The sequence below is a fragment of the Haliotis asinina genome, chromosome 2, assembly GCF_037392515.1.
Source record: "Haliotis asinina isolate JCU_RB_2024 chromosome 2, JCU_Hal_asi_v2, whole genome shotgun sequence".
Lineage (NCBI taxonomy): Eukaryota > Metazoa > Mollusca > Gastropoda > Lepetellida > Haliotidae > Haliotis > Haliotis asinina.
The window spans coordinates 81,971,054-81,981,583 of NC_090281.1; positions in this window are offsets into that span (position 1 = coordinate 81,971,054).

Consider the following 10,530-nt stretch of genomic DNA (forward strand, 5'->3'; position numbering starts at 1 on the left):
ACTATCTGAATACCACGAGTGGCGCTTAAAATGTTGAATAAAACATATTTCACGTGAGTAATTATAAGACATGGGGATAGTAAATCTGAGAGCACACCCAAGTGAGGAAGTGGGAGTGTACCTTTGATGGTGACGATATGTAATTTTGACATGAAAAATATTTTTCGATCCCAAGCGAGGTTCTTTGCCAACCTTTGCTCGCTTCGCTCGCATATACAGTCCGTTTGATTCCATTTGAGACCGATGAATTCCTCACTAACACAAAATCTAATAATTCCAACAAAACCAAATTTTGCACAGCCACATGAAATCGACAGACCAACTCTGATGATGTGTCTCATAATTTGGGACACCCGAATAAAAACGTTGTTTAAGAAACGATCATCATTTGTCAACTTTCGATCGTCAACTTTCGCTATTTTGTACGAGGAGGGGCACTTGCTGGTAGAACAGCCAGGTAATCAACAACCGTGTGTTGTGAAGATGGGGGTCATCTCAAAAGCCACTTGAGATGTTCAATGGGAGTCAGTGTTGCCACTTTCAGAGGACGCTGTTGTCCGAATCGGTGTCGCTGTCGTCAGAGTCTACCCTGATGACGAATGGCTTGATGGTGGCATGGTCCAGTCCACTTTGTTCCCAATAATGTCTTGTTTCATTCTCAACTTTCTCAACGCACTTTTGCTATGTTTCCTGCGTCATGGTGTCTATTGACTGTTGAACAATCGTCTGTACATCCCGAAGTTTGAATGTTACATTTTGCCTGCCAACATCCGATTTCATGATACCCCAAATGAGTTCTATTGGGTTTAAATCGCAATGATAGGGTGGTAATCGCAAAACTGAATGACCATGTTCTGTAAGGTACTCATCAACCTCAAAGACAGGTGTGGTTTTATTTGGCTTTATGATGTCATACAGAACAGGTTTGGTTGCTTTTTCTGGATACGATATTGCTTTGTTTTGCAACCATCATGTCCCCCTTCTTACTGTTAGATGTTGGGGCCTTTGTATTAGGTACTTGAACGCCATGATATGGAGCATTATCCATGACAATCAGACTTTTGGAGGGCAGTGCTGGTACCAACTGATTTTGTACCCATTCTAAGAAAGCCATCCCATTCACTTCGGTATGGTAGTGTCGGTACGGTTGCCTTTAGATTTTCCCTTGAAGACTAGGGAGCAGTCAGGTAGGAATCCCCGACTCTTGCAACCAGCATGGAGCACAATCAGTCGCTCTCCCTTGCCAAGTGGTAATTTTCTGGCACAGGACTGAAGAGGAGCTAGCGAACCATTGTCTCCCTGTGATATGGGAAGCATTTACCCATGTTTCGTCCAAATATACAGGCTCGTAACCTCTGTACGTTTCTTTCGAATTGTGCGTAAGTACTGGTTTCTTAGTCGAACAATATCAGACCTCTCGCACATTGCACGTCTATTTTCTGAGCCTACTTTTTTGTAACGGAAACCAAATTTGTGAAGCAACTTCCATAACTGATATTCTGAAATGACCGAAAAATGATTTGTCTCCATATGCTTTTCCAAAATACGAAGAGCGACAAAGGTATTTTGTTTATATAGAGACTTAATGGCGTTTCTCACATCGTGTGGGTTTTGAGACGATCCCCTCAGTTGTGTCCGTGCAGGTTGAATCGGTACAGTTTTTCAAGATAGTTTTTAACTTCCCTTCCGTCATCCCAACAGCACATGCAGTTCGTAAACGATACTTAGCCAAAGCATATTGAGGCCCACCCCTTTCACCTTCGTTTTTACAAACGTTAAATGCTTTGCAAATAATTGACTTAACATCGTGTGATAATCTCATTGTTTCAGGTGCTGCAATCACGAATGTTTGCCGAGCAAATCACATGTGTCAATTTCACACATGCACCTTGCCCACCTGGCTGTTCTTACCAGCAAGTGCCCCTCCCCGTACAAAATAGCGACAGGTGACAAGAAAATGATGATCGTTTGTTAAACAACGTTTGTATTCGGGTGTCCCAAATTATGAGACACATCATCAGAGTTGGTCTGTCGATTTCATGTGGCTGTGCAAAATATGGTTTTGTTGCAATTATTAGATTTTGTGTTAGTGAGCAAAAATCTAAAATGGAATCAAACGGACTGTAGGAAGACTTGCTATATTCTCTATGCTACGATACCCCGTTTGCGCTACAGATTTCCCGTGTACTGACTAATCCATGCTTAAAATAACAGTATGTGGAACCGGGAGTCTACCAATATAGTACCATATCAGAAATGTTGAAAACAAAAATACAGGGTGAAATGTATGTTACAGTACCTCGTGTACAACTCAAGTAATTTAATAAATTACCTTTATGTTCAGTAATGGAAACAACGTTATTTTGTGGTATTGTTCTTCCACGTGATTTCAAGAACTGTTCCATTCTGAAGTGACGACATAATGGGACTGTTTCACTGCTTTTAATTAACTTACCATGCAATATACATTGGGTTGTTCCATCGTTATGATCCTAGGGGTAAGAGAAAGTAGGGTCAACGGCCTGTAGCTCTCTTGGTGAAGAAGTCAACAGTACAAAAACGCAACAAAGACATTAACACGGTTTGCCTTTGTAATAAAGATCAAGACATGATGACATAATATTTTATAGGATATATTTGTTTATCTTTATGCTTGTTATATGACAGACAGAACATTTGGAATATGTAATTACATGACTTGTAATATGTTGCATAACCTTGTTCCAATATATAGCAGTACAGTTTGCCTCACATAAAGTGGGCGGTATCCTAGTGGTTAAGCGTTCGCTCGTCTCAGCGAGGACCCGTGTTCGAATACCCACAAGGATACAGTATATGAAGCCAATTTCTGGTGCGCCCAGCTGTAATATTGATGGAATATTGCTACAAGCGGCGTAAAACCCAACTCACTCACATAAAGTCACGAGTGTGAACGCTTTAAACTCGGCTATCCCACCGATAATAATAAGACTTTTTAATCGCACAAAAGGAACGTATTTCGTGTGATCAACGTATGTTCAGTTCTCCGTCATGAGCCATGGTATTTTCTGGACGCTTCATTGACCAAATCCCCGAGATCTCTAGTGTATACGTTCGGATAAGTCTCCCCTATACCTTGGACGCATCTCTGACTCAGCCCGATGAATTTATTACCTCCCTTGGCTGTCTTGTAATCCAATCATTAGGTGTCTACGCTGGTGGGGTGGTTTAGCGTACCAGTCACAACTCATTTTCGCTTTTTAAAGTATCTGACCGATTAACCTTGGCAACATAAACCATGCAAAGGTTCTCTGACAGGGGAGTTTTGGGCCTGACAATTTGTCTGTAAAAATTCCCCCAAATCTGTGTCGCACTGCGAACAAACCATCACAGCTGTGACCGCTATCTTTGCTGACATTCGCAAGCTCAGTTGTAACCAAACCTAGCTGTTTGGCCACTGTGAGAATGCGGAGCCAGCAAAGGTAGGTAATAAATGTTCGAGCATGAGAGGATGTTTCGACCACCATCTTATTATGCGAAGCTCTCTTTTGTTTGTTGAAGTAGTTAGGTTGGTTGCAGGTTGATTTGTTGTTTAACGTCACAATCGGCAATATTTCAGCTATATGGCGACGGTCTGCAAATAACTGAATCTGGACCAGACAATCCAGTGATCATCATTAACTCTGCAGAAACCCACCATGATATACGTCACACTGTGCCTGAAGTGGGTGATTTATCGAGCCCGTAGGAGTGAAAAACAAAATTTATATGTATTATAAATGAGAACGTAGTGCTTCGAAGTAACAACACCATGTCATTTGGCATAATGACTACATGATACAACAGATACGGCGCGTGTACAACGTGAATGACCCCCACTAAACTTTGTGTATACTATAAGGTATATTTACAAAATTACTGTGCCCCTAGTACATATGTACAAAATTGGTGACCCCACCCCTAGAATAACACCCCATCCCCACCCCCGAAAATGGTTTATGCGCTCTTTTTTCCTCTTGTTGTTCTTTTAAAGGGTGTGCTAGATCGCATTTCAGGAAACAACGAAGTTTAATATTACATCTTCCTGAAATACATTGTGAAGAGAAAAAGGTTAGATACTGTTTACAACTCCGCTTTCATGGAGAATATATCTGATTCCTATCACCGATTACAGGAGACTTGTGGTGACGCTCATAGATCCAAGGGAATCAGATACTATGACGTATCAGCTTTGTAGTCGCCTCTCATAACAAACTTGGGTTGAAGAAGATCATTTCTAATCTAGATCGGTGGTGGTGTAGCCCAGTGGTTAAAGCGTTTGCTCATCACGTCGAAGGCCCGGGTTCGATTCCCCACATTGGTACAATGTGTATCCCTTACCGTCATATTGCTGGGACGTTGCTTCAGCGGCATAAAGCTAACTTCACTCACACTCAAATCTTGATGAGTCTGGTTTCTTGACTGGTAATTTAAGAAAGGCATGTAGCTTTCCTTAAGGAAGGGAACAATTTTAAAAAACCGGAAATATCCGAAGATTTCTGAGTGTTACGAAGTTTTCCGAATGCATGTGAAAATACCGGTTTTCGATCAGCGTATCGCAATAGGTATCGCTTTGATGTCTGAACCGGTTAATACCGTAAACCGGTTATTTTGCGCACCCCTAGTAGATATGTACTCAGATAAATAGAATAGAGGAGCCAAGACCCTTTCACACCCACAACAAATCTCTGCTGAAAAGCAGAGTCGATTGTACAAGTTTGACACATGAGACCAAAGCCAGCCTTTGTTTCTAGTTTTAAGCGCCAAACAGGTCAATCAGTTACCTGTATTTATGTAACATTTGCATAATACACACAGGAGAATCCATCCTCGACGTTCCACACTCTGATTAAACGTTGTATCATTGAGGCGGTTCATTTTCCAGGTAAACACACAGATAGCGTTGATGCAATAATATTGTTGCTATGGATTAGCGTACTAGGTTATCACCGCTGAGCTAGATCAGGGGCATTGATCCAGCCCAGGTATGACTGGATGCCGTCACTGTGCTTACATTCATATATTGAAGACATTCACATGCGCGCAGAAGCCATGGGTCTAATCCGACTGGTCTATCTATTGGGTATATTGGCGGGTAAGATACATTATTTTGCTTTTTAAGTGAAAAACATTCATTGTTTCATTGTTTGTATTTTTAGGTTTTGTTGTTGTTGTTGTTTGTTTATTTGTTTTGTTTTTGGTAGTTTTTTTCGCCAAAGTGCTTCCCTATACGTGTGTTTATGTTGCTTGACAGTTTGTGTTAAACTAATTTGAATTATATAATTAAATATTTGACAGCTTTTGTCACATTTTTTGTTTGTGTTTGGAAACGAAAGCTACGACTGACTTCGATTGTTGTTAAAGCAGACCATGAAACTGCAATATGGGCTAGATGGAACTACACTTCAACATATATCATTTATAGTACACTTCATTTTGCTACTGAGAAAAGACATTCCACATATTATGAACATTTTCTGTGAGGAGAAACCATTCCGTGTAAAAAGTCCGTACATCAAGCTAATACATATCTATGGACATCTGAGTAGCTTTAATTTGGTATACAGTTTATTCCAAAAAGTTATTTTGAATTTCTTTATCCTGTTTGGTACAAGCCAAGGAACACAAAACCATTGTGATCACAGCCAAATGAAATATGGGCTTAACGGATGCAATCTTCAGCACTGACTTCTTAGAAATGGTTTTGTCTCAGTTACGTACATCTCAGTCTTCAAATACCCAGAACAATCCAGGGAATAGGACATGCATGCAAAGTCATCTTGTCCCGTATAGTTTCTTTATGCATATGAATCGAACTATATATTTGTCTGAATATATAAATGAAAGTGACAAAAAAATCAAGCTTTAACCTAATTACAAGGCGGATTATTTCAACGTTCAAACTATCAACTGTTATACCATGTTGTGCAGTAACACAGATGCTTTCCTTTCTTTATTGTCCAGATTCCACATCTTTTGAGATATAACTGAGATTGTACTTTCTATGAAAGTTTCAAACCATCAAGCGACTCTAATATTGTTTGACAAGGATAAAGTTTTCATACAGGGTATGTATAGGGTTTTATATAGGGTATACATCTGGAATCCATTTCTTTTTAAACACATTCGTAATCCAAACAAAATCTTATTGTGGTGGTAACGATTGCTGATTGCTGTCGTTTCGAAGTCCCTGGTCGGTCTTCGAGGGCTTGACAATATGGTCGATGTGTGACAAGAGTCAAACTGACGATATTGACCAAATCCCAAGCTGTCAAAAATACATTCTGTTGAATCTGAAAGCTAGGCTAAAAGAGCAAGGTACAACGATTGTTCTGAAAATGTGTCATCACAAGTTATCGCTGCTGTCTTTATGGTAGTTCTCATACTTTCAGTAAACGTGCTGCTTGATGATGTGGGTGAAAAGCTGCAAGAGTGAGTGAGTGAATTTAATTTTACGCCGCACTCAGCAATACAAACCGAAACATAAGTATCATTAACCTATTCAGACAATGACCTACTTTTCAGACGATCCGAATTTTCTCGTGGGAAAGTGTAAATTGACACCACAAACAACTCTGGTCAAACTGAATTCCAATTCCTTGTTTCATAAGAAAATGGTATTTACAAATGAATTGTTATTTTCAACTTTAATAACACCGTCTCTCTATACTTCATGTCGAGGTTCAGGCAGCACACCTTAACTATGGAATCACAGACTGCCCCTGTTTGATGAAGTCATAACATGATTCACAATGCATCTGTCTCACTGTTTAACCTGTTATATGTTGTTTTGCGCTTATTGAACGTAGTTCTGTCACGCACGGTGAGATTGATGTAATATCAGTTCGGTCAGAGACCGCTAAACTTTCCTAGCGGCAGAGCCTCGTTTTGAGATTTCCAGGATTTCCAGGTTTCCGGTTGTTATAGCTCTCTGTACGACGTGTGTACTAGGATTAGAAGGAGCTTAGTGTTGCAATATACAAGTAGACGTATCAAATCACACTGATTAATATTTGTGCATCCGGTATTTATGACATAGTCTAAAAATATTGGACTGGTTATCGCATTAAACTGCTCAATAGGATGGAACCAAGTAAACAGGAAACGAGACTGTTCTGTTATCAACGTTTTGACATGTTCGGTTATATGGCGGCGGTCTGTAAATGATCGAGCCTGACCAGACTCTCAAGTGATCAACAGCATGAGCATCGATCTGCGCAATTAGGAACCGATGACATGTGGTCAACCAAGTCACCGATCCGCCTCTTACGACAAGCTTGGGTTACTACGACAAGTTCTGTGATCCGTTTCACAAACCACTCGTAAGCCTAGGACCTTTTAAGTTTTCTCGTAGCCATTGTACCTCCTATACTGTAACACAGGAGCTACGAATGCTACGAGAAAAGTTTCGACGTCTTGGGCTTACGAGAGCTTTGTGAAACGGGCCACAGTATAATAACCCGGACCTTCACGGGTCCACAAAGTTGAAAGAAACCTTGACAGTCCGTTACAGCCTACGTAATAAACGTAGTTTCCAACATGTTCAAGATGAGACAATACGGGGTGCGTACAATATACGGTGCATACAGTGTCAATAAACCTGAACTGCACAGCGACTGCCTGGAGAAAGTTTTAACAAACAGACCAGATCACTATGGTACACACTGTGTATTTACCTTCAAATGTCCTTAACAGAATAATAACCTATCCTATTTTCTTTCCAAACTCAGACATATTTCTGTTCATTAGCCAGTGGGTTAAAGTTTTCCTTTTAAAAAATCCTTCCCTTTTTCAAACATTTCATGGGAATCGTTCTCTGAAAGGAGGTCATTCCCTCATGGGAAAGCAATACGTCTGGAATATTCAACACTATATATGCTTAGACAAGCGCTTCAATGTTTCCACATGCGGTACAGCTGTGAATAAGAAATGAACAAATATTTGTTGAACACTTTGATGTTTTGTCCGAGGACCACAGAAATGAACGAAAGTACAGCAAAAGTTACTTCATTGATCAATATTACCAGGCTCGTAAGAGATACCAGAGTAATGAGTATTTACTTCAACTTGTAAGTATTGATTTAAAACTGCGTTTTTTGTTGTGATATCTCGAAAAGTATCAGGGCGTATATGGAAAGTGGTTATGTTGTAAGCTCGTTCTTCTAAATTTTGACGTAATTTTAATCATTATTCGTCTTTGTTATCGTAATTTTGTATTACACAATAATGATTATTCATATTTATAACCATATAATTATTGAAACACATCCTTCAACAAAAGATATATGTACGCCTTCCGGAAGAAAGCATTAAAATATAACAAGAAGCAAATGTTGGGTTCAAGGTCAGAGGTGAGGCTGATCTGTGGGCTTCCCTTATAGATGAGTATGTTAGAATGGTAACTACCGTTGCCAACAGCAGCAGCAGCAAAGGGCAACAATGTTGCCAGCAGCAGCAATGGACAACAATGTTGCCAGCAGCAAATATAGCAAATTGCATTTCTGCTGAAAAGCAGACAATAATAATACCAAGCCAAAAGATTCCTATCAGCTGAGAAGCAGAAGGGATAAACAGTTTCCGGCTGAAGAGCCGTCCTGCCATAATTTTGAATATTGCCTAAGCAGTAACGATTGCAGCCCACAAGATCCAGGACACCCCTAACATTTATTGAGATATGCATGTGATATCTTACAGACAATACAAGCCCTTTGCCAATAATGTACAATCTGGAGACAGAAGAAGAAAGAGATGTCTGACAAGGGAAGGGTGGGAGGGAAGCGAAAATATATAACTTATTGCTGTAGACGAAGCAGATAGACTCACCGTGTGAAACACAAATCAGTGGATGAAGAAACGATGACGCAATCTGGAGTAGACACCTGACGTCATTAGGTGACGTAAGCAAACATAAAAGAGTGGGAAGAGTGAACTGAAAGAAAGTGTGAATGGTTTTAATAAGCACTAAATGAGATTGTGACAGACTGCAGTGTAGTGTGACGATATGGTGCCATTAACTCATAGATGTCTTCAGTAACCACGTCTGTATGGTAAGTTATAGGAGACAGGGGTACTGTGATTAATATAGATAGTCATCAGTTTGGACTGTCAGTTTTTACAGATTACTATACCAGGACTTGCTGTAACAATCAGGTGATTTGGGATTTGCCAGGGGAAGAAGGTGGCGGTAGGCGCGGCGTGGGCTTGCGGGGTTGTGGGGTTAGGGGCCGGTATGGCACTGGTCAGCTTCTGTTTGTTGTTGCGGCCACATACGTATTGTCCCCGCTCATAAACGCATTATTTAGTTCCAGAAGCGTCCAGTCAGAGGCGGATGACCACTATCACGCTGTTCAATGAACGCCGAACATGGGGTGATTCTCTACAGTTCTGTTCCTCCAACAACATGCAACTCATGGAGGTCAGGACCAAGGTCAAGGCGATTGCTATTGACAGGATTTACACGAATACTGATAAATGGAAAAATCAATTGTGAGTTTTAAATGCTTTAATCTCAAAGTATACATAATTATATACATTGGTAACAGAACCCTAACAACAGTAGTACTGAAAAAATGTGTTTTTCTGTTAAAAAACAGCTGAGATCTTGCTTTCGTTTAAGTTTATGTATGAGCATCTAAGTGACTGTGGTAAAGGAACAGTACTAGAGACGGAATCGACACATTCCATTCAAAACATTTGGGGATATTGGACTTACAAGGTTGAGAACAAAAATGAAAAATTGAAAAAATGCAAACGATAATGCCAAGGAGGAACAGATGATGAAGAGAAATTTACTGAAAATGTGAATCTTTAGTCAAATCCTTTGGAAATGTTTCGTCTATATGGATATATATTATTTTTTCTCTTGTGCATTGGCACTAGTACTTGCTAGCGGTATGCTCGCTAAACGGAATATTCCTTTTTCCTTTTGAATGGTATGTTTAACACCTTCGCAAACACCCACATTCGTCATTTATGTTCTGTTATTTATTTTTTAAATGTCAACTTATATTGATTTCAGCAGAGTATCAAGACTCGTGTCCGGCGCTGACGCATTAATTTTTCATATCTATTATGTGTAAAAGTTACATTGAACAGGTTATCGTTATCATACTAACGTCGACCACACGTCACGTCACGTCACGTCACGTTGTTCACGTTGTGTCAACGTATCTGTGTAGTAACAACCTGGCGCTGTTAGCTGGGATGCTGTTGTCTGTTCTATTTATTAGGCCATACTGATTTCAAGCAAAACAAAGTATCAAATTTACATTAGAAAATATTCATCACAGATTTAATAATAGTTAAACACCTACATACAAACACGTAGCACCGTCAGTGATATGATCAGGGTTGTTTTTGTTGTTTAACGTCCCCAACATCTTTCCAGTTATATAGAGACTCTCTGTAAATAATCTAGTCTGGATTAGACAATCAGGCGATTCACACCAATCAACGCAACTGGGATGGGATGGCGTGTCCACAAAGTCAGCGAGTCTGGCCCCACCTATCTGT